This window comes from Ambystoma mexicanum, chromosome 2q (genome assembly GCF_040938575.1).
Source record: "Ambystoma mexicanum isolate Mex_15411 chromosome 2q, UKY_AmexF1_1, whole genome shotgun sequence".
Lineage (NCBI taxonomy): Eukaryota > Metazoa > Chordata > Amphibia > Caudata > Ambystomatidae > Ambystoma > Ambystoma mexicanum.
The window spans coordinates 1,485,086,172-1,485,108,366 of NC_090924.1; the positions used below are offsets into that span (position 1 = coordinate 1,485,086,172).

The following is a 22,195-nucleotide window of genomic DNA, read 5'->3' on the forward strand; positions in this document are numbered from 1 at the left end:
GGCCATACCGTAGATGGATTGCTCCCATACGGTATTGCCAGGTGGCATACGGCCACCACGTTGACGGGCACCACACCTGCCTGGGGCAAGGCGGACTGCGCCTTGCTGTGCCGGCAAGGCCTCAGGCTGCAGGACTGCATTCCCTCTCTGATCTGCAGCCCCAGGAACAGGATCAGAGATTGGGTGGTGTGGCCCTGCATCCGTAACCACCGGAGGCTGATCTGCCGACACTGACATCCCCATTGAGGCCAATGGCCTGGCTGCAGGTGGGTCGGACAGAGGAGATTCTCTCCCAAGAACACTCACCTGCGACTGCACATAGGTGTCATCCTCCGAGTCTACACCTGAATACTGCTCGGGGGAGGAACCCCCAGAGACACCCCTCGACAGCACGGCCTGCAGCACTTGTGGGTTTTCACCCACAAACACACCACGTCCCTCACTTGTGGTAGGTCGGCCCGGGTTGCCCTCCTGGGACGGCTCCACCACCACATCCCCAGCATCAACAAGTGCTTCGTCCCCTGCAAAGACATGAAAGAGAAAAATGGAAACAGGCATTAGCACCATGGCATGCAACAAGGGCTGATGAACAACATAGGCAGTAGTCCTACGACACATGTCCTACATGACTGGGAGTCCTCCTATGCATTCACCATCACTGGGTCTGTAGGGGAGGCTCAGGGCATACTATGTACTGATTGGAGAGCAACGCCTGCTCACCTTGATGCCTAGCACTGCCATCACACATTGGGCGGTGATTGCCATGTCAAAGGCACATGCCATCACACACATGGCATGTGACATAGCCACCAAGTGAAGAGGGAGAGGAGGGCTACTTTTTTGGATTTCAACCACTCTGGTCCTGACATTGCATCGTCACATCAATTAGTATACATGTTGTACATGGATCTGCTAGTCCAAATTGGCAACGATGCACAGTGCCTTGTCTACATCAACATAATGCAGTAAACATTGTGATTCCACCTCCCCAACACCTGTAACGGAATAATTTTGCATTCGTGAAGCACCGGTCAAGTAATGTTTGTAGGTGCAGCGGAGCACTGAGGGGTGGTGGGGCAGAAGGGGATGCCAGTCAACAATACTACTGGTGCTGGTGTCATTCATGTCACGCAAGTGCAGGGGTGGGTGGCACAATGAAGTGCAAGGGGGAGTGGCGGCTGGAAGTGCTGTACAAGGTAAGTAGGACTTGACGTCAAGGGCAGATGGTGTTAGGCGCAGACAAGTGCTGGGGGGGTGGCCTATAGGGGTACAGAGACAATCATGCTGTGCTGTGGGCTCGGAGGGGACAGGGGAGGTACACACTGCTTCTGGCTCGGCAAGGTCCTTTCAGATTTCTATGTGTCCTGCAGAGTTGTCACATGCCGCAGATATGTGCCCTTGGATTGGGGATCTCATCTTGGTGAGAAGGGTGAGGCGCTATTGCCTTTGGAGCATGTGGCAGGCCAGTTTGCCAGAGGATGGCCATGATGCAGGACATTCCCTCTCTGCCACCGGCACCTGTGGTTTGGGTTCCCAAGATCCGAGTCATGCCAGGACTCTGCATTGGCATGGGGCTTCAGACAGGTGGTCATGACCGTGGCAAAGACATCCAGTGTACCTGACATGGAGTGGAGCATGGAGTGGGCCCTGTCAGGATGGGAGTGAGCCTAAGGGGGAGCTGGATGGGGGGGAGATTTTGGCAGCATGAGCCTCGACTGACACACACTTCATGGGTCGGAATACCAAGAAGGTGTGTGACAGTGGTGAGGGTGGCTTTGCCTGTGGGGTGTTGAGGGTGAGCTGGGAGGAGAGGAGAATGTGATCACTCCAGGAGAGAGGAGTGCAGAGATGGACGGAGAGGGGAAAGTCAGATGAGATCAGAGCATCAAGAGTGTGCCCTGCAGAATGAGTAGGGACAGACGGGAGTCTAGAGGGTGAGAGGGAGTTGCTGAGGTCACAGAAAGGTCACGTGGGGGCGTCAACAGGCATGCAGGTGGATGCGTACCGCACCAAGGATGAGGAATTCTGTGTCTGGGGACATGAGTGAGGAGGAGAGGTGAGGACACTCAGAAAGGAAGTAGTACATTTGACCAGTTTTCCCAGACACAGTACGCACTGTTTGAGAATGTCAAGGTGTGGTGGACAGAAACCTCACACAAGCCATTCCAGAGTGGAGTAGGTCTAAGTAGGTGTGACAGTGGCAGGAATACCCTCAGGGAAGCCAAGGGCACACCCCCCCTGCACAGTAGTGGCGGGCCAAGGAGAGGGTCAAGGATGCAGACAGAGCTGGCCGTCAGACATGTTTCCATGAGACCAAGGATGTCAAGGTGCATAAACTCATGTAAGTGACAGTTATCGGAGGAATGCCTGATGCAGCCGCAGTGAAAGGAGTGTAATTGTGGAGGAGGTTGACAGCCTTGTAGGACTTACGGGGAGTGCTAGAGATCAGAGGTGCCGCATGTGTAGGAGTTGGAGTGGGAGGCGGAGAAGGTTCATGGGAGGGTGCAGGGAGGCAGTGCAGGATTGATGAGGAGAGAGGAGGGGGGACAGCAGGAGAGGTAAGGAAGTTGATGAGATGTGGGTAGCATTTCTCAAGGAGATTGAGGTTGGCCTAAGGGCCTTGGACTGAGACGCTCCCATTACCATGCACATCAATAGTGGTATCTGAGGATTGGAAGGAGGCCAGGAGTACACCCCAACGGGTCCCACCTATGATGGTGGAAGAGGAGCAAGGAGAGAGGACAGGGACCATGTGAAGGGTCTATGGGACAGGCAAAGGCATGTATGAGCAGATGTCAGTGAGAGTTAGCTTAGAGTAGGCTCAGATGCACTGGTCAGCAATAGGGTGGGTCGCATTGGAGGGCAGGCTGCCCTCATTTGACTTTTGGCAAGCAGGTGTCGTGCGTAGGGCACGATGGTCTGAACTGTAGAAGTCATGGAAGATAGACCATAAAGAGCAGCATGGAGTGTGAGGGAATGGGGCTCGAAACCAGACGGTACCAAAGGACCCAGGAAGGAGGTGGATGTCAAGGCTACATCCACAGTATGACTGCATGTTGGTAGGCATTTATATACAGAGGACGCATTAGCATGTGGTATCATTGCATGTCAGGCATGTGAAGATGAAACTTGAATGGCTGGGGGAAAGGAGAGGAATGGTATGTAAGACATCAGATGAATAGACAGGGGAGTATGAGCAACAATGTAGTGACAAAATTACTAATCAAGGGCAACTTCCATGGTGTTGGCCCATATGTGCACTGTTGCCAGTAGGGATAGTGCTGTGGCCAGATGGTGTTGCACTGAACATACTGGATGAGGCACATGGGTGCCACTATCAACTCTGCCACACACCCCCTTGACAGGCACCCAACATGAATGCTTCACACACACACCATGCACATGGATAATACACACATGCATGTGCACTCACCGGATGATGCCTCGTAATCAGGGAGGTCTCCCACACCTTGGAGTTGTCCCTCGGTGACGTAGGATCCAGCTACGGACTCGTGTGGTGTGAGTTCTATTTCCTGTGCTGGGGACCCACCTCCAGTCACCAAGGTTGCGGCATGACTTGAGGCCAGCTTATCCTTTGCCCTGCGCTTAAGGTCATTCCAGCGCTTCTGGCAATCACTAGCTGTGCGCCTCACTACTCCAAGGGCACTTATTCTGTCAGCAATGGTCTGCCAGTGTGCCTGGCGTCTGGCATGTGTGGTCTTGGACCCTGCAACGATGACCATTTCCCTATCATGATCTGACACATACTGAACAAGTGCATTAAGTTCGGCGTCTGTGAAGCTTGGCTTCCTTGATGGGCCGGACTGTGCAGCCGTGTCTGGGGCATCAGCCTGTGCCGGACGTGCACTCTTCCTCTTGCGCTTGGAAGGGGGTGGGGATCCAGAGTGTCCTACGCCGCTGTGGACACTAGGGGCAGGAGCCGTGGTGGACTCTGTACTGGGTGTGTGTGATTGCCCACTCAGCATGGGAGTAGGTGCAGGCATTGGGGGTAGTGGGATGGGGTCAGGCCTGATCTGAGGTGCATGAACTAGGACCGACACAGTCTTGGCAGGGTGTATGAGAGGTGGGGTAGATTGAGCCACACCCTGGCTACGGGGGCCAGCAGATGACCTATCTGGCATAGATGCGCGTGCCCTGATGACACCAATGTGCACCGGTGCACGTGCAGTGGACCTGCTGACCTGGATGTCAGCGATGGAATCACCCTCGGACAGGTCTGGTGCCACAATGGCCTGGTCCGACATGGGCTGATCAGGGTTGGTATCAGCCACATGACTCTCAACTGGGGGGGGGGGGGGGGCATGGGTGTCCCTGACTGTTCCTCCAGACTGGGGGGAACAGGGGCGCCCTGCAAGTCACAACCACGTCCCCTGTTGGATCCTCCACGGCCACCACGTGTGGCTCGGCCACCTTTGCCACCCTTACGGCTTGCACGCCTCCCAACCATGGCACTGATGGTATTGTGCGTATGGGAGTGGGTGTGCACAATTGTCCTGGGCAATTGGGTGTCAAAGGGGTTGGGTACCAGATGGTATTCGTACCCTAGTGCAGTGGCAAGGCTATATGACACCCCTGGGGAAAGATGACGGGTCACGCAACGCACAGGCACCCCAAAAAAGTTAAGGAACGTGCACAATACCCCTCCTAGACCACGTGTGCTGATGGAAAACCCTGCACTACGCTGTGGCATCCAGTAACACAATGAACGTATGCGTGTCACACGCGGCCTAGATTGACCTCTGAAGGGGTAGGCTACACACGGGGCAAGCACAGATGTTAGATACGTGCGTGACTCACCGTCTGCCAGGTAAAAGAGCGTGAAAAAATAGCACTTTTGGTTGGCAACACCCCCGCCAAAAGAAGAGGTGTACGCTGTCTGAGGAGACAGGACAACTGTAGAAGGGGACACTGTTTGAGGGAACAGGCCCAGGAAAACCAGTACAAGAGGAAAAAGAGAAAAGAGCTGTCAGAGGTAACAGGGAGTACGAACTGGAAACGCCGTGAAGTAAATCGCGTGTGAAACGACAAGAAGTACCGAATTCACCCACTCGCTCTCCACGAAAAGCACGTACAAGGAAATTGTGTTCAACACTACCTTTTATACAGGCCCACACGTACATCGTCACTTACGGCGTGTACGTGCTTGGCCCATTTTCACCAATCACACGCTTTGGCACTCCTGCGTGTAGCTCTCTTTTCACCAATCACACGCTTTGTCACTCCTGCATGTGGATCCTTTTTCACCAATCACCCGCTTCGACACTCCTGCGTGTCGCTCACTTTTCACCAATCACACGCTTTGTCACTCCTGCATGTGGATCCTTTTTCACCAATCACGCGCTTCGACACTCCTGCGTGTCGCTCACTTTTCACCAATCACACGCTTTGACACTGCACGTGCAGGTAACTATTGACGCACATATGCTGGTGATGGGTTTTCGCGCGATGAGTGTGGGGTTTTCAGGTGCAAAATCACTCCCTATCAGGCTGTCCACGCGTTCTAACACGAAAGACCACGCTCCTGGCCAGGAGGCCAAATTTAAGTCCCCAAGAAGCCTGAGCACGCTCCCACCTGCCATCGGCTGCTGCCTGACTGCCTGCTGGCCACGTGCCCCACAGTGCTGGTGGGTGGGGGTGGTGGGAGACATGGGTGGGGGCCTGGTGGAGGGTGCCCCTGGTGGATGGGGGTTGGGGGTGGTGGGAGACATGGATGGGGGCCTGATGGCAGGTGCCCCTGCACTGCTGGGGGGTGGGGGTGGTGGGAGACATGGGTGGGGGCCTGGTGGAGGGTGCCCCTGGTGGATGGGGGTGCAGGGGGACATGATCAGGTGTGCAGGGTAGTCCACTGTTTTGTGGGCTGCCTGCAGGGGCCGGGGAGGGTGTACAGGGTACACCTGTGGGGGCCCACCCAGCCTATTCGCATGTGATAATTCCCACGCACCCCTGTGATACACGTACCCTGGCCAATCGCGTGTTGAACTTCCCGCTACCCCTGTAATACACGCACCCTGCCTGTTCGCGTGTGATGATTCCCGCGTACCCCTGTAATACACGTTCCCTGGCCTATCGCGTGTTCTACTTCACGCGTCCCCCTGTAATACACGTTCCCTGGCCCATCGCGTGTTGAACTTCCAGCTACCCCTGTAATACACGCACCCTGGCTGTTCGCGTGTGATAATTCCCGCGTACCCCTGTGATGCACGTTCCCTGGCCTATCGCGTGTTCTACTTCACGCGTCCCCCTGTAATACACGTTCCCTGGCCCATCGCGTGTTGAACTTCCCGCTACCCCTGTAATACACGCACCCTGGCTGTTCGCGTGTGATGATTCCCGCGTACCCCTGTAATACACGTTCCCTGGCCTATCGCGTGTTCTACTTCACGCGTCCCCCTGTAATTCACGTTCCCTGGCCAATCGCGTGTTGAACTTCCCGCTACCCCTGTAATACACGCACCCTGGCTGTTCGCGTGTGATGATTCCCGCGTACCCCTGTGATTCACGTTCCCTGCCTAGTCGCGTGTAGTACTTCCCGCGTACTCCTGATTTGGAGATTGCCCGCTTTGCTTTCCTTGTTTGCCTGCCCTGTGAAGTGGTCCGGGGTTAGCGCAGCCCTTAGCGATGATTTAGCGCTTTTGATGGCTTTTCCGTGCGCGAGGGCGTTCTTGGGTGCGTTACTGGCGCTGCTGCAGGCTCGCTGCGATTCTCTGCGCCACGGCTGTTTTGGGAGCTTGAAATCCATGAATACGCTGTGCGCGGAAATCTGTTTTAGCGCACGTGCCTGGCGCAGACTATCGCAGGCGCACGCTGTGCGCCAGCCGCGTGCGCTACTTGTGCGCTGGATTCTATGAATTACCCTGTTGATGCAATACACCACCATTTGCATTGTGCAGTTGGTAAATTCTAATAGTTGCCATTGTCTATTTCATATCATAAAGGAAGACATTTTTCGAGAGAATTTGGTGGTGTCCCACCAGTGGACGTAAATTCATTAAGGTGTTCCTAGGTACTGTTTTTGCCAAAGCTGAGTGTACCAGTTTGTCCATGAGGTTGGATGCGTGTTTCGAGGCAAACATTGGTGCGTCTTCATTTGGTAATTCAAGTTTCACAATTGGCTAATACTTCTTGATAATACCTTAACTAGACATCATAGGTGAGTGGGTGAAAACACAAATCATTCTAGTTTGATTGGTGTCTTTTACACATCTCTTCAGTGAGCTTTCTCTCAAGGTATACCGAGCCCTCTTCTTTGATTTATTGAGGCGTTTGTGAGGATACCCTCATTACTAAAAATATTGAATGCTCATTGTGGCCGGAACCTCCTTTTGTATTTGTATTTTGTATTTGGTTTATTTGCATAGCGCGCCAGGCCCAGAGGCAACTGGGCGCATATCTTTGAAACAGTGTTACATAACGTACAATTACAAACAGGAATCAGAGTAGGAGGCTCTACTCACTTACAGAAATCATGCAGGTAGAGCTAAAGTAGGTACACTATATAATACACAGTCCAGTAGAGGCAATAGAGGTATAGAAAAACAGTTCCTCTAACACATAGACACGTGGCAGCTGTAGGGGGGGTCTACATGATATGTACAGCGAGGAGTACAGGCAATCTCGTACATGTTAATTCTGCAGCAGCGTACAAAAGTGAGCGATAGTATGTGTTTGCCAAGTGGGTGTCTGAATGAGTGTCTTAAATGTCAAGTACAAAGAGCCATGCTTTGGTTTTGCTCTTAAAGGCATGGAAGGAAGGCTCGGCTCTGATAGCATTAGGCAGGGTATTCCAAAGCTTGGAAGCCAGGACGGGGAAGCTAATGCCACCAGCTCTTTGTAGTTTAAATCTAGGAAGAGATAAACTATTGGCTTGAGCAGCTCTCACGGACAGTGTGGAAGTATGCGGTGTGAATCGGTTGGCTAAGTACAGTGGTGCCTGGTTAGACAAGCACTTGTGAGTCAGGGCCAGTACTTTTAAAGAGAGTGGCCCTCATTACACGGATGGTGGTAAGGATTTACCGGTACCGGTATTTTACCGGTACCGGTAAATCCTTACCGCCTTACTACAAGGTCCCTTTGCAGGTTGGGGAATGTAACGCCTGCTTTTTGCAGGCGTTAAAAACCAACCCGCAAAGGGACCCAGGGAGCTAATTACGGTACCGCAATTTGCGGTACCGTAATTAGCACCTTCCCCATTCCCATTATGCCCTATGGGGCAGAAATGGGAATGGGGAAGAGCAATGGTGGAAGGGGGAATTACCGCCCCGCCAACCTTGGAATGGGGCGGTAATTCCCCTTTCCGCCAAGGCGGTGCCGGTATTTTACCGGCATGAACCATGGCGCTAATAGCACCATGTTTCTCCGCCATCCGTGTAATGAGGCCCATTCTATGCTTAACAGGAAGCCAGTGAAGATTGCATCTGTGGGTGGAGATGTGATGGTTTCTCTGTATATTTCATGCTGCTCTAATGGCATTATTATGAATGACTTGGAGTTTGTGAAGGTTGGATTGGTTGGTCCCTAAGTAGAGGGCACTACAATAATCTAATTTAGACAGGATGAGAGTTCTGGCCAAGATGGTGCAATTGGGAGTAGACAGGAAGGGTCTACAGGCGGTAATACATTTGCAAGTGTGGGCAGCAGCTGAGCTGACCGCATTAGTTTGTCTGTGTAATGATAGTGTAGCGTCAAGGTAAATTCCTAAGGTTTTGGTATCCTTGGAAACCTTAATGACGTTACCATCGATGATGAACGATTTAAAGGAGGGTTCGAGTTTGATGGGAGCCCAGGATAAGGAGTTCCATCTTGTCGTCATTAAGGCAGAAGTCGTGTTGTGCCATCCAGACCTGGATGACCATGTAGACGTCGTTTAAGGCTTTAGTGTCCACTGCATAGTCACACGTGATGGGGATGGGTGTCGTCAGCATAGTTGGTGTAAGAGACACCCAGATAGTCAAGGACATCAAACAAAGGTTTGGTGAACACATTATAAAGTGTCTGAGACACACAAGAGCCTTGGGGTACACAACAATGCAAGGAAGCAGGCTCTGCAGATGGTAATGGAGAGAAGACACGCATTGATCTATTACTTAAGAAGGATCTGATCCAAGCTGTGGCAGACTCTGAAAAGTGGGCAGCTGATGTAAGGTGTTGGCAGAGGATCTGTGGTTAACCAAATAAAATGCAGCTGATAAATCGAGTAGTAGTAATAAGGCTAATTTCCTATTGTCTTTCAAGACTTCAATCTGTGTTTTGAGGTTAATAAGGGCAGTTTCCGTCCTGTGCCGGGGCCGGAAGCCAGATTGCCTTAGACCAAGAAGATTGTTGACTTCCAGATAGTCCCGAATCTGGAGGTAAGTGGCGCAATCCAAGATTTTGAGCATGAAAAGGACTGTTGTGATGGTCCTATAGTTAGTAGGTAGGCACAGATCCAGGGAGGGTTTTTTAAGCAAAGGGATGACCCAGGCATCCTTTAGGTTGTCCGGGACTATACACGTTTTGAAAGAGGAATGCATAAAGGCTTTAATGAAAGGGGCTAGATCGTGAGATGCCTCCTTGATAATGGGAGATGGACACGAGTCGCCTTGGCAATTGGAAAGTTTAATTTTATTGATAATGCATTCATTGGGCCTCATTACACGGATGGCGGAGCCATGGCGCTATTAGCGCCATGGTTCATGCCGGTAAAATACCGGCACCACCTTGGCGGAAAGGGGAATTACCGCCCCATTCCAAGGTTGGCGGGCGGTAATTCCCCCTTCCACCATTGCCCTTCCCCATTCCCATTTTTGCCCCATAGGGCATAATGGGAATGGGGAAGGCGCTAATTACGGTACCGCAAATTGCGGTACCGTAATTAGCTCCCTGGGTCCCTTTGCGGTTTGGTTTTGAATGCCTGCGAAAAGCAGGCGTTAAATCCCCCAACCCGCAAAGGGACCTCGTAGTAAGGCGGTAAGGATTTACCGGTACCGTTATTTTACCGGTACCGGTAAATCCTTACCGCCATCCGTGTAATGAGGCCCTTTGTGTCTAATGGAAAGGCCTCTTATAGGTTAGACTACATGTTCGTAAATAAAAACCAAAGATGCTCAAACATCTCGTTCGAGCATGTAGATATCCTGTTGAGCGACCATATACCTCTTAGTGGTAAATTAACTATGACCCCTACCCAAAGATGGGGAGTGGACAAGGAGATGAACATACAATTCTCAGCAAGTCGAAATAGGATTACGTGGTCTGATAAAAATCTAGCCTCTTTCAATGGTCTGTTTGATCGCTTAATTATTGATGGTCAAGATATTGCCTGTAATGGGTTAATTCTATTACCAACTTGTTGGGTATAATACGACGCACAAACAGTAATGTCATTTTGAAAAATATAAAGGGGAAAAACTATTCACATAAGTTTGATCAAGCAATCTATGATAGGAAAAAAGAGATGATGCGTGACATCCGAAAACTTAAGCAGATATGTGACTTAAATGACAAAGAGAGAAGTAAAAGAATTAGTAACATAAAAACGCACTATAAAAATTGGATAAAGGATTATAAATATAACACCAATAATGCAAATTGGAGATGCATATATAAGCTATGCAAAACCCATGACTCAAAAAAATGTTGGTATCTTTAACGACAATTTCTAATGGATGAAGATAATAGGGAAAATAATGATGTTGGCCAGGAGGCTTGGAAACAATATATTACCGATCTCTTTTTCAAGACTAGTCACATATCTGATATTATTAACATAAATCCATGTGGTATGGCCAATTTCCCCTTTGATATTACAGACATTCTTAAAGTGATCTCAAAAATGAATTCCTCTCGTGCCCCGGGGCCGGATGGGCTGGCCAACATTGCTATAAAACTGAACCCTAAGAAATGGGTAGGCATCTTTTTCCAACTATTCACGAGTATATGGGAAACAGGTATTATACCAGAAAGTTGGAAGAAAGCTATTGTTGTCCCTATTTTTAAAAAAGGGGACAAAAAATTGCCGGATAATTACAGACTTCTGGCAATGGCGGATAGTAGTTGTAAGATCTTTTGCTCCTTGCTAGTGGATAGTTTGAATAAATGGATAGAGGATAATAGTCTTCTCTCTATTCAACAAACGGGCTTCCGAAAGGGATATAGTACCCTGGATAACTTGACTATGCTGAATTACACCATAGCTGGCTCTAAGGATAAGGGGGAACATGATATGTATGTTTTATAGACTATTCTAAAGCCTTTGGCTGTGTCAATAGGGGACTTTTGTTGGAGAAACTGAGAGGGAAAAAGATTTGTCCAAAAATTCTCCATTTTTTGCAGGAAATGTATAGGGAAACCACGGTGACCGTCTGCTTGGGTAAAGGAAGGGTGTTGTCATCTGAGATTAGAACTAATACTGGACTTAAGCAGGGTTGTGCCGCTTCTCCTATATTGTATAATTTATATGTATTAGATATGTGGGAGAGTTTTAGAGCTTAAACATTTTTCCACCTATTGTGGCTGGGAAAACAATATGCGGACTCATGTACGCAGATGATACTATCCTTATGGATAAAACGCTGATAGGATTGCAAAGAATGCTGAATGGTTTGTCTGTTTATTCGGAGGCAAATGACCTCAATATTAATATAAATAAAACTAAAATTATGGCATTTGGAGTTACTAAACAAGAAAAGAAAAAGCTTAACTCGAGATGGCACATTAGAAATATTAAATTGGAGGTTGTTGATGCCTATCCCTATCTGGGGATGCCCATTTTGAGTAAACCATGTATTAATTTCTTTCAAGAGGTAGTTAATCTGAAAACTTTAAAGACATGGAATGTGATAAGGAAATACATGGTTAGTAAGGGTGGCCACTCCATTGAAGGCTTTCTAGAAATATATAAGAGTTGTATTATCCCTGGAATCATGTATGCTATAGAAACAGTGGAAAGCAAATATCTGAGTAAATTAGACCAACTCGAAGGGAAGCTTTGGAGGCCAGTCCTTGGGTTACCTAAAGCTGTGCCTATACAAGCAATAAGATGCGAGTTGGGGACTACTTCCCTTTCCACGTTGTGGAAAACAGGATGCTGTAAACTCTACTTTAAAATAATATTGGGGGAAGAGGGGAATGAAAACCTTCTTGGTCTCATAGGGAAAAATAAGAGTGAAGGCAGGTATCAGAATTTTTATATGGTTAGTTTACAACAAACAGTACTAGCCTTCCTTGAAACCTTAGGTTTTAATGAATTTACGGGGAAGGATAATATTGTACGCATTCTGAAAAGCCTCAAAGAAAAAGCATGTATTTGGGAGTTGAGTGAAAATCAGTCTTATCTACATAACATTCCTCGATATGCAGTTTATGCTCTTCAAGGTCTTAAACCAGCTATTCCTAAACAGTATTTGTTAAATACAGGAAATAGGACTATGAGGAGATTTATTTTACAGTTACGTATGAATACTCTCCCCTGTAATGAAATAATCGGGGCTTGGACTAATATACCCCATGCTGAAAGATTGTGTGGACACTGTAAATTAGAGGTTGAGACAGCAAGACACCTTTTAACTATGTGCACCAAACTAAAGGAATGGTATTCTAAAGGATACTCAAATTTTGTTGGGGATCTTCAAAGGATCGAATCTAATCAATTCTGGTCAGCTATTTTTGATGGAGAAATTAAGGTTTTTATGGGGGCAGCCTTTTATATTTGGAAGCAAGCAATTTGTCTCTTTTAAAAAGAATGTATTATCTCTGTTCTCTATATATGTATAATATGAAATCAATGTATGTCTTTTCTCTTGTTATTGATGTAATTGTTATTTGATAGTGTATAAGGTTTTAATTAACCAATACGCACTTTAAATTTAATAAAATAAAAATAAAAAGATAATGCATTCAACCTTGGCAATGGTGAGGAGAAGCTGAACGGTTTAATATTGGGGGTAGCTTGGGTGAATAAAGTCGTAGAGGTATTTAATTGCTTATCTGTTTGGTGGCAGTGTTGCTTACATTTGATTTCTGATTGAAGAGTAGCAATTTTGTCCAAAATGTGCTTTCTGTATATGCAGTTGGTAAATTCTAGTAGTTGCCATTGTCTATTTCATATCATAAAGGAAGACATTTTTCCAGAGAATTTGGTGGTGTCCCACCACTGGATGTAAATTCATTAAGGTGTTCCTAGGTACTGTTTTTGCAAATGCTGAGTGTACCAGTTTGTCCATGAGGTTGGATGCGTGTTTCGAGGCAAATATTGGTGTGTCTTCATTTGGTAATTCAAGTTTCACAATTGGCCAATACTTCTAGATATTACTTTAACTAGACGTTATAGGTGAGCGGGTGACAACACAAGTCATTCTAGTTTGATTGGTGTCGTTTACACATCTCTTCAGTGAGCTTTCTCTTGGGGTATACGATCCCTCTTTTTGATTTATTGAGGCGTTTGTTAGGATACCCCCATTTCTAGAAATATTTTTTGAATGCTCATTGTGGCCGGTACCTCCTTTTGTGTTTTAACTTTACTTCCCCAGCTCCTGTGGTGTACTTTTGTTTTAGCAGCACAATTGTCGGTAAAGGAGTTGAATGCACAACTAGACTTGGGCATGCGACTGGGGTAGATGTAGAAGCCATTATGCTTGAACGCAATGAGGGATGCAGTAGCTAAGGAGAAGGGTTAGGTCAGTAGCCTAGCAACAGAAGGAGAGAGCAGCATGGGGAGCAGTGCTTTAAGTGTCTGGCAACTCTGTTTTTGACAGTATTTAGTACTTCCATATCTACATGCTAAAGTAGGCTCCTTCCATACCAAGTCACCATGCATGACTCAGACCACAGGGGATATGCTTTGTTGGACTGGATAAGAATCCACGGAATGACATGGGTCATATTTGCCGTCATAAGACACAATGGGGGTCATTCCGAGTAGGGCGCAAAGGGATACCGGGCACTGTTAAGGACATTGGTGCCAGTAAACCCTTTGCTCCCTACTACGAGGTCCCTTTGCGGCCCCGTCCTTATAGCCTGCTTTTACTAGGTGTTATGGATGGGATCCGCAAAGGGACTTCAGAGCTAATAACGGTACCGTAATTTACAGTACCATTATTAGCACCCTCCCCATTCCCATTGAGCCCTATGGGGGCTCAAATGGGAATGGGGATTGACATTTTCAATGGGGATTTACCGGTCCCGCAAAGGTCTGACTAGACCTGTAAGTTCCCATTGAACCAGTGCGGACACGGTACCGGTAATGGTGCTAGTCATGGCGCTAATAGCCCATGACTAGCACCAACCTCGGAATGAGGCCCATGCCGCATCCTAGATTTCTCTTCCGCCCCAATACTGTTTAGCACTGCATCTACGCAAGCAGGATGCGCAGTACCGCAGAGCACAGCCCCACTAGCACGAGCAATCAGTGAACGAGAATACAGATGCCAAGCAAGCCGTTTACTTCACTTTGTGCAAAGCTAGAAACACATTTTCCCAAATGGTTTTCACTAATTGAACAACTAGAAAGTGCTTCAAATGTCTCTTCTTTGGCAATGCACAAAGTGGAAGGCACAAGCCAGTAGGGGATGCCAGACTCTTAAATCATTGCAAGTGGGTTTTTTGTGGACCCAAGAAAAGACACTATCAAGTGAGTCCAATTGTAAGGCCCAAAGGTATTAACATAACAGATGTATTTGTAGGAGGCACTTTTATCCCCATTGGGGTATCTTGTTTATATAGGCAGATAAAGGTCATAGTTCCACAACTCAGTGGTACTCATTGTGTCCATCTAGAATGGGTGAAGGACTCAAGGGACCTGCAGGGATTTCAGCCAGTGAACATGAGGTGAAGAATACGTTCCGGTAGAGCAGGGGTCTGCACACTTTGGATTTTAAGATGTTTGGACTACAACTCCCATCAGCCCATACCAGTATACTTAATACACTTGTGTACAGGCACGTTTTTAAATGACAGAATATCATATCATATAAATAGTCAGGGATTATGAGAGCCAATCAGCAATCCTCTCCAGATCATCCGACGCTGGCTGTGCTGGTAAGCCTCATGCAAGCCCTGTACTCCGACCTTTACTTCCTGTGCATGAATCACTTCTCCTCCCCCATTCGCTGCTATCCATCAACCTCATTACCATCCTGCCTGTATCGCCTGCCTTGCTCGTGCCCCCTCCCCGTTAGCATTCTGCCAGCTCAGACTCACCAATACTCACAAGCTTATTGTTCTGACAGAATTTCCAATGCCGGATGAACTCTCTGTTCCCGAATATCTATATCCCCTATTACTGCTCAGAACCTTGTTCTTCGCTGCCCACCTGCCCATGCACTTTGCACCTACCCGGGGGTTCCATTTACTGCTGCCTTTGTCTGGTTTATGGAATATGCTTGCATCATCATACTTGCTCAATAATCCTATCTTGGCGCGCTAAATTCCGTTGGTAAAACGGCTCGTATTTTCACGAGTGTGGAAAGTCACATCTACGCATGCCCGACAACTGTATCATCCTTTTGGGATCTGCGTAATGCAATTTGACTTGTATGCTGCAGCATCCTGAGGTGAGGCTTTGCCTGTCTGTATCTTCATATCATTTTGACTTGTATACTGCCGGATGTAGCTCCCCCCAGCCCCACACCATGAGGTGAGGCTTTGCCTGTCTGTATCATCATACCACTTGGACTTCTTACGCTGCTGGATGTAGCCCCCTGCACCATGAGGTAAGGCTTTGCCTGTCTGTATCATCATTCCACTTGGACTTATTACGCTGCGGGATGTAGCCCCCTGCACCATGAGTGAGGCTTTGCCTGTCTGTATCATCATACCACTTGGACTTCTTACGCTGCTGGATGTAGCCCCCTGCACCATGAGGTGAGGCTTTGCTTGTCTGTATCATCATACCACTTGGACTGCTTATGCTGCCGGATGTAGGCCACTGCACCATGAGGTGAGGTTTGGCCATGCTGTGCACACAAACATATCTGTACAACTGTAACCATACAATGGGCCTCCTCACGAGTTTGGCGGTAACCCTTAAATCCGACGGTCGCACTATTACTGCCGGATTTAAGGGTCCGCCAAATCAGGGCTTCGGTGGATTTCTCTCCAGCTCTGAGCTGGGGGGTAATCTGCCAAAAATTTGCACTATTACTGCCGGTGGGAAATCCACCGGCAGTAAGAGCATGAAAATTCCCCATTGAGCCCAATGGGGAATGGGGCATTCCCGAATAGGCTTAGTGGGGAATGGGGAATTCCATTACCACCAAACCCGTGATCCGGCGATGATAGCGCTGGGGGTTCGGCGGTAGGGCTAATACCGCTGGCGGTAATAACGCCAGCGTTACCGGCTAACTCGTGATGAGGCCCAATGTCTTGCACTTGACTAATGTACCACACACTTCTGTAACTAGCGCCTAGATAGATACTTATGTGTTTTGAGCGATGTAATGAATGCAAAAATGAATAAAATAAATAAATAGTCCAAAACATCTGTTCAGCTACAGCTGGCAGATCTCTGCTGTAGCAGATGCATTAGTCAACTGAGCCAGAGACTGCTCCCCTGAAGCAGGGATCCGCGCGTCATAGGTATCACTTCCATGAAGCAGAGGCATTGCTAGCGCGGGGCTGGGGGAGGGAGGATGAAGCCCCAGGTCTTTTGGTTGTAGCCCCGGATAAAAGCTCAGGGGCTACACCCAAAAGGATATAGCTAGCCCTGAGTCCTGACAGTCCCGACATTAGCAAAGCCCCAGATCTTTTCCAGATTTAGCAACACCCCCTTCCCAGCCTCCCCCACAGGAAGAGACACGAGTGAAGGGAAAGCGGTAAGGGGGCGAGGGCACGCCCTGGGGGGCGGGTGTGGGGGGATTGGGGTCAAGCTACCTGAAAGCTCAGAAATGAAGGCATCGCAGCAGTTATTCACCTTGTTTCCTGCACTTCTTTTTCTGTAACTCGATGACTCAGCAATAGTGCATTCAGATCTGAAAATGCAAACGCCACGGGCTCAATTCAAATGAACGTTATTATTATTATTATGGAAATAACGTGCAGCGTGTCCCGCCCTCAGACACATGCGCAGGAGGGCGGAGCCGCTGTGTCTGAAGGAAAACAAATCTCATAACTGAAGTGTGAGGAGTGCGAGAATATTACTGTCAACCCGTAGCGCTCACGCTGTAAAGGAGCCGACACCGGAGAGGCCTCAGAGACCGGGAGGACCCCGGAGGCAGCGGCCGGAACAGCTCCCTCTGCCCGCCCGGGGATGAGAGGTGATCTGCGCATGCGTCAAGCTCAGACACTATCGACGGGGCCTGCGTGACGCGCAGGACCCGCCGAGCTGCACATGCGCAGAGGTCTGATACTGATCGGCGGGGCCTGCGTGACGCGAAGGACCCGCCGAGCTGCACATGCGCAGAGCTCTGATACTAATTAGCCGGGCCTGCGTGACGCGCGGGATCCGCCTTCTGCACATGCGCAGAATTCAGATACTGATCAGCAGGGCCTGCGTGACGCGCAGAGCTCTGACATGGCAACCGTGCGCGGAACGTAAACATTCGTTTACAGAACAAGCTCATAAACCAGATACTAATCACCAGCGCATGCGCATTATTCGGGTGCAAGTGCTGCCGAGTGTGGGGTTTGGCTGCCATTACATATGACGGTGTTGACGTGAGAGACTGTAACTGGAGACAGCCCTCTTTCTACATCTATTACCGGCGAGGAGGAGGAGGAGGAGGAGGAGGAGGAGGAAGAAGAGAAGGAGGAGGCCCTACTCAACACCCCAGGCTCGCAGGCGGAGCCTAGGGAGTGTTTGTCCTGTTTGGGTGTGAGGGGGTGTCTCCTCGTCTGCATGGATCACTTTTAGTTTCCCCTGGAAATACAACGTGGGAACAAGGAACCCGGTAAGACAAAGCCTCATTAGCCAGCAAATGGGTCCCTCGGGCAATTGAAATATCCCCGGCTAGTGGAACTCTATATAAACTTCTTTACACTGCATCATGTGTTGGAGTGTGGTATCATAGCCTGCAGGGAGGAGTTTCTCTCTCCACTAATGTCTCCACTAATGTGGCTTGCTTAAAGGACATCAAAAGCACAATCCAAGTCTATTGCCGCCGTAGAGAGTGCAGTTGAAGATGACCCCAAGGTTTTTTGCCTCACAAGTGGGTGCGGGGCAAGGCTAAGGGAGGAATCATGGTTTTACTGGCATTGAGGCAGATGTCGTTTGCAGCACACCATGACTGAATTGCAGACAGTCAGTTATAGGCAGGAAAGAGGAGGTGGCTGAGGGTAGCCTGAAGGAGAGTTGCGTGTCATCCTCATAACACTGGAAGTTAGAGATGAAGGTGGTAATCACACGTGCCAGGGCAACCATGTAGACAGTGAAGAACCAGGGGGATAGGTTAGAACCCTGGGGAACTCCACAGGTTGAAAGAGTGATAGCAGAGAGAAATGACCCAAGTTCCACCTGGGATGAGTGTTCGGAAAGGAAGAAGGTTAACTACGCCAGAGCATGACCTAGATGTTTTGGTTTATTGTGTCAAAGGCAGAGGAGAGGTCAAGAAGAATGAGAACAGAGGGAATGTTAGTGTCAAGATTTGAGAGCAGGTCTTCACAGGTGTTCAGAAGAACAGTTTTCGTGCCTCTGGATGCTCTAAAGCCAGACTGATGGTCGTGGAAGCAACCAGCAGATTCATTGTGGAGGGTAAACTGAGCCAACTTCCCCCGGAGTTTTCCCAGGAAAGGAGTGATGGAGATAGGGCGGTAGTTTGCCGGAATGGAGGGGTCGGCAGAGGGTTTCTTAAGCAGAGGGTGTACAGGGGAGTGCTTAAGTGAAGTTGGGAAAACTCCAGTGGCAAAAGAGAGATTGCAGAGATCAGCCAAGGGTGGAGTGAGAGAGTGAATGTTGTCCTTAATGGTTTTGGAGGGGCATGGGTCCACCTGTGTGGATAAAGCCTACATAGACCGCACTTGTCTGGTGACCTCATCAGGTGTGAAGGGAGTTAGAGAGGAGAATTGATTAAGGTGCCAAGGGAGGCTCCAGAGGTGTTGATGTATGATGTGGTGTGTGTGATGCTGGAAATGCATCAGGGGGACAGGGCCTCTGAATCCTTGTCCTTTACTACTTTTTATCGTGTGTTCTGTCGTGTTTTCTGCCCAGGAGTCCATGTGGGACTCCTGGCACTGCGGCTCTCTCTTTTGGTTTGGTGAACAGACCCATGGGATACCCTTGTGGCACCCATGGGTAGGGGTACAACCCTGTGCCCCTAGTGTATGTTTTTGGGCACCTGTGGGTGGCCCACAGAGCAGGGTATGGGCTGGTGGCAGCTCCATGCTGAATTTCACAGGTGCTCTGGGTGTCCTCCATTTTGGGATACCCAGGCCCTGCCATTGGGATCAGTTGATTCCTGATATGAAACAAGATGGCCCCTGTGGCCTCTTGCTTTCTATTTCCTGTTACCTTGTTTTCCCAAAGTCCTGGGAAGCCCTGACTCTGTCCCTTCCCCCTGACTGGCTGTTGGGTGGAAGTTCCATATATGGTGTTGTTGTGAAGGCCCAGCTAGACTGACTGGAGCCTTCCCAGTGACTGTATGTTGTGGGTACCTCCTGTGGGTGGGACCTGGGTGAATGGAGTGTGTGACCAATATACACTCCTTGTTGTGGTTGTCTGGTTTCTGGCATGTGAGACAAAGACTGAGACAGCCCTGTCCGAAACTGGCCTGAATGCAGTGTGTAGTGTTGAATGGCTGGGTACTTGTCCCAATCCACATTCCTTGTTGTGAGTGTCTGAAAGGGAGGAGTGTGGCCTGAATGCACTGTGTGCCTGATTGGCTGACTGACTGCATGAATGCCCTTCTGTGTGATTGGCTGCTGAGTGTGTGCCAGCAGTGTGGATGAGAGACAGAATAGTATATCTGGGGACCTCTCACCACTGGAAATTGTTCAGAAGCGTTCAGAAGCTGAGTCTCCACTCAAGAGTAACTGGAATTGCTGATCCTCGATGTCCAGCTGGAAGAAGAAGACTTGCTGTGCATTTGCTTCGACAGATCTGAAGGTTGCCGAATTCGTCGAGGACTGACCCGAGAGAGGACCTGGTAAGGCGCCCTCTTTCCGTGCTCCGAGGGATCATCGAGCACCGCTACATCTTCGCCAAAGCGCCCTGGAAGTCAGACCCTCGAAAGGCTGCCGACCCGAGACGGGACCGCCGAGAAGATCGAAGTGTAGCACCCGGACATCGCCGCCGTCGAAGTCCATTGCCGTCGACCAGGGTTCGCAGGTCTGTGTAACCGCTGGAGGCCCGTCGAAGTTGTGTTGCCCAGCCGTGGGAACCACTTGACGCCGTGCCGCCGACGACCGGAGCCGTCCGCTCCTTGCCTAAGAACATTTGAATCGAAGGACTCCCTCGTGCGCACCGTCGACCGCTTTATCCTGCCGGAGAAAGTTGAGGACGACCAACGCGCAGAGGAGAAACCTGCCGGTGGGTTTCCCGCCACCCGACGACCACAAATACTCGAACGACTCGACGCCCTTGCTGGGCCCCCGTCTTCACAATCTTTGCGGTCCAGAACAATTGTCATCGAGGTGCCCCGCATGCCTCTGCCTTGCAGGACGCCAACGCTCCATCGTCGACGAGCACCGCTTGGATCGAAGCTGCCGCCTCATCGACACCGTTCTACCCTGTTTGTTGTCGGACGTTCAACGCCCCGTGTCTCCCGCTTGAAAGGGAAGGCATTCAAGAAGGGCCGTCGATTCCCCGACGCCGAACGCCGAGTTCCTCGATGCTTCTCGACGCCTCTCGCCGATCCGTGACTCCTGCTTGAAAGGGAGCTAAGAGCTAGGGGGAAATCAGCCGAAGCTGTGATTTGGCGGACCCTTAAATGCGGCGGTAATACAGTAATAGCGCGATTGAATGTTCTCCGGGCCACACAGGTCCTGCACTCTCCTTGACCCACTGAAAATGATACTTTTATATTTAATAGCGATATTGGGGCAATTTTTTGCACATGTGATCCAGGGGTTATCTAGATACGCCATTATCTGACATCCCCTGGCTGCCCTTCCTTTGCGTCCCAATTACCCTAGGCACCCTTCCCACTTCTCTTTGTATACCATTTTTCCCTAAAACACACACACTCACTCCTAAACACTCACCTCCCCCTTCGTTCACTTACTGTTCACACCGGCCTTCTCCTCAGGCCCGTCCACTCACTCTGTGTTAGTAAGTAACAGCCCTCTCCACAGGCTCACCTTCTCCTTATGTTACTAATGACAAGCGCTGAGTCACCTCCACTTCTTTGCCTTTCTTATTTATTTATTTTGTATTTATTGTGTATTTGTAAGGTGCTCATACAACAAGACATTGGGCCTCATGACGACCCTGGCGGTCCGGAAATAACGGTGGCGGTAAACCCGCCGCCACCGTTGTTTCCGGACCGCCTGATCCCGACCCCTGCAGGGGGGAGGTGATGTTCCCGCCAGGTCTGACCTGGCGGGTTTAACACCTCCCGCATGCAGGCGGACGAGGAAACACCGGCAGCATTACGAGATGCTGCCGGTGTTTCCATGATCCCGATTCCCATTGAGTCCCATAGGACTCAATGGGAATGGGGATTTACACCATTCCGCCTCCGTGATTCCCGGAAAACCGGGGTTCTAATGCCCCGGTAATTCCGGGAATCACGGAGGCGGAATGGTAATACGAATCCGGCGGTAACCAGGCGGTTTTACCGCCGCGGTTACCGCCGGACTCGTAATGAGGCCCATTGTGTTTCGAGGTGCCCACAGGGCAAAGGGGAGGGAACAGGGGAATAGAAAGGCAATTACAATAACACTGATGAAGAGTACAGAGGTGGTCCTACCAGGCCTTGTGAGCATTCAGAACATGCAAGTGCAGAGAGAGAGAAGGGACAGGGGAAGGGGGGTAAGTGCTAGAGGCTCCACAGAGGGGAAAGTGTCAGAGTCAGTTCAGGCTACAGCTTACCACTATAAGGCCAAGCTCACTATTATAAACAAGCTACCAGTTGATGTTGACCCTTCTACCTTGAGCCAACACCACAGGATAACATGATAATATGAACAATACTAACTACCCTGCATTATTCTCTGCTCCCCCCAAAACAATTAATTATTAAAAAAAGACACTCTTCCGACATATGATGCAACTATACAACCGCTGGTGCTACACGCACCACCTGTCTCACGGGGTCCGCCTCTTACT

At 49.5% G+C, this 22,195-nt stretch overlaps 2 protein-coding genes across 3 annotated transcripts in view; one reads left to right on the forward strand and one right to left on the reverse strand.

Moving 5' to 3' along the window:
* LOC138568911 (uncharacterized) overlaps positions 1-22,195 on the reverse strand; it is a 273,113-nt gene that overhangs the window by 40,229 nt on the left and 210,689 nt on the right. The gene's annotated exons all lie outside the window — the stretch shown is intronic.
* The window catches only part of LOC138570305 (gastrula zinc finger protein XlCGF57.1-like), a 65,229-nt gene continuing 60,742 nt past the window's right edge, over positions 17,709-22,195 (forward strand). For both annotated transcript variants that reach the window (XM_069649080.1, XM_069649082.1), the window contains exon 1: positions 17,709-17,882. The gene's annotated coding sequence lies outside the window, so the exon portion shown is untranslated. The remainder of the gene's footprint in view (positions 17,883-22,195) is intronic.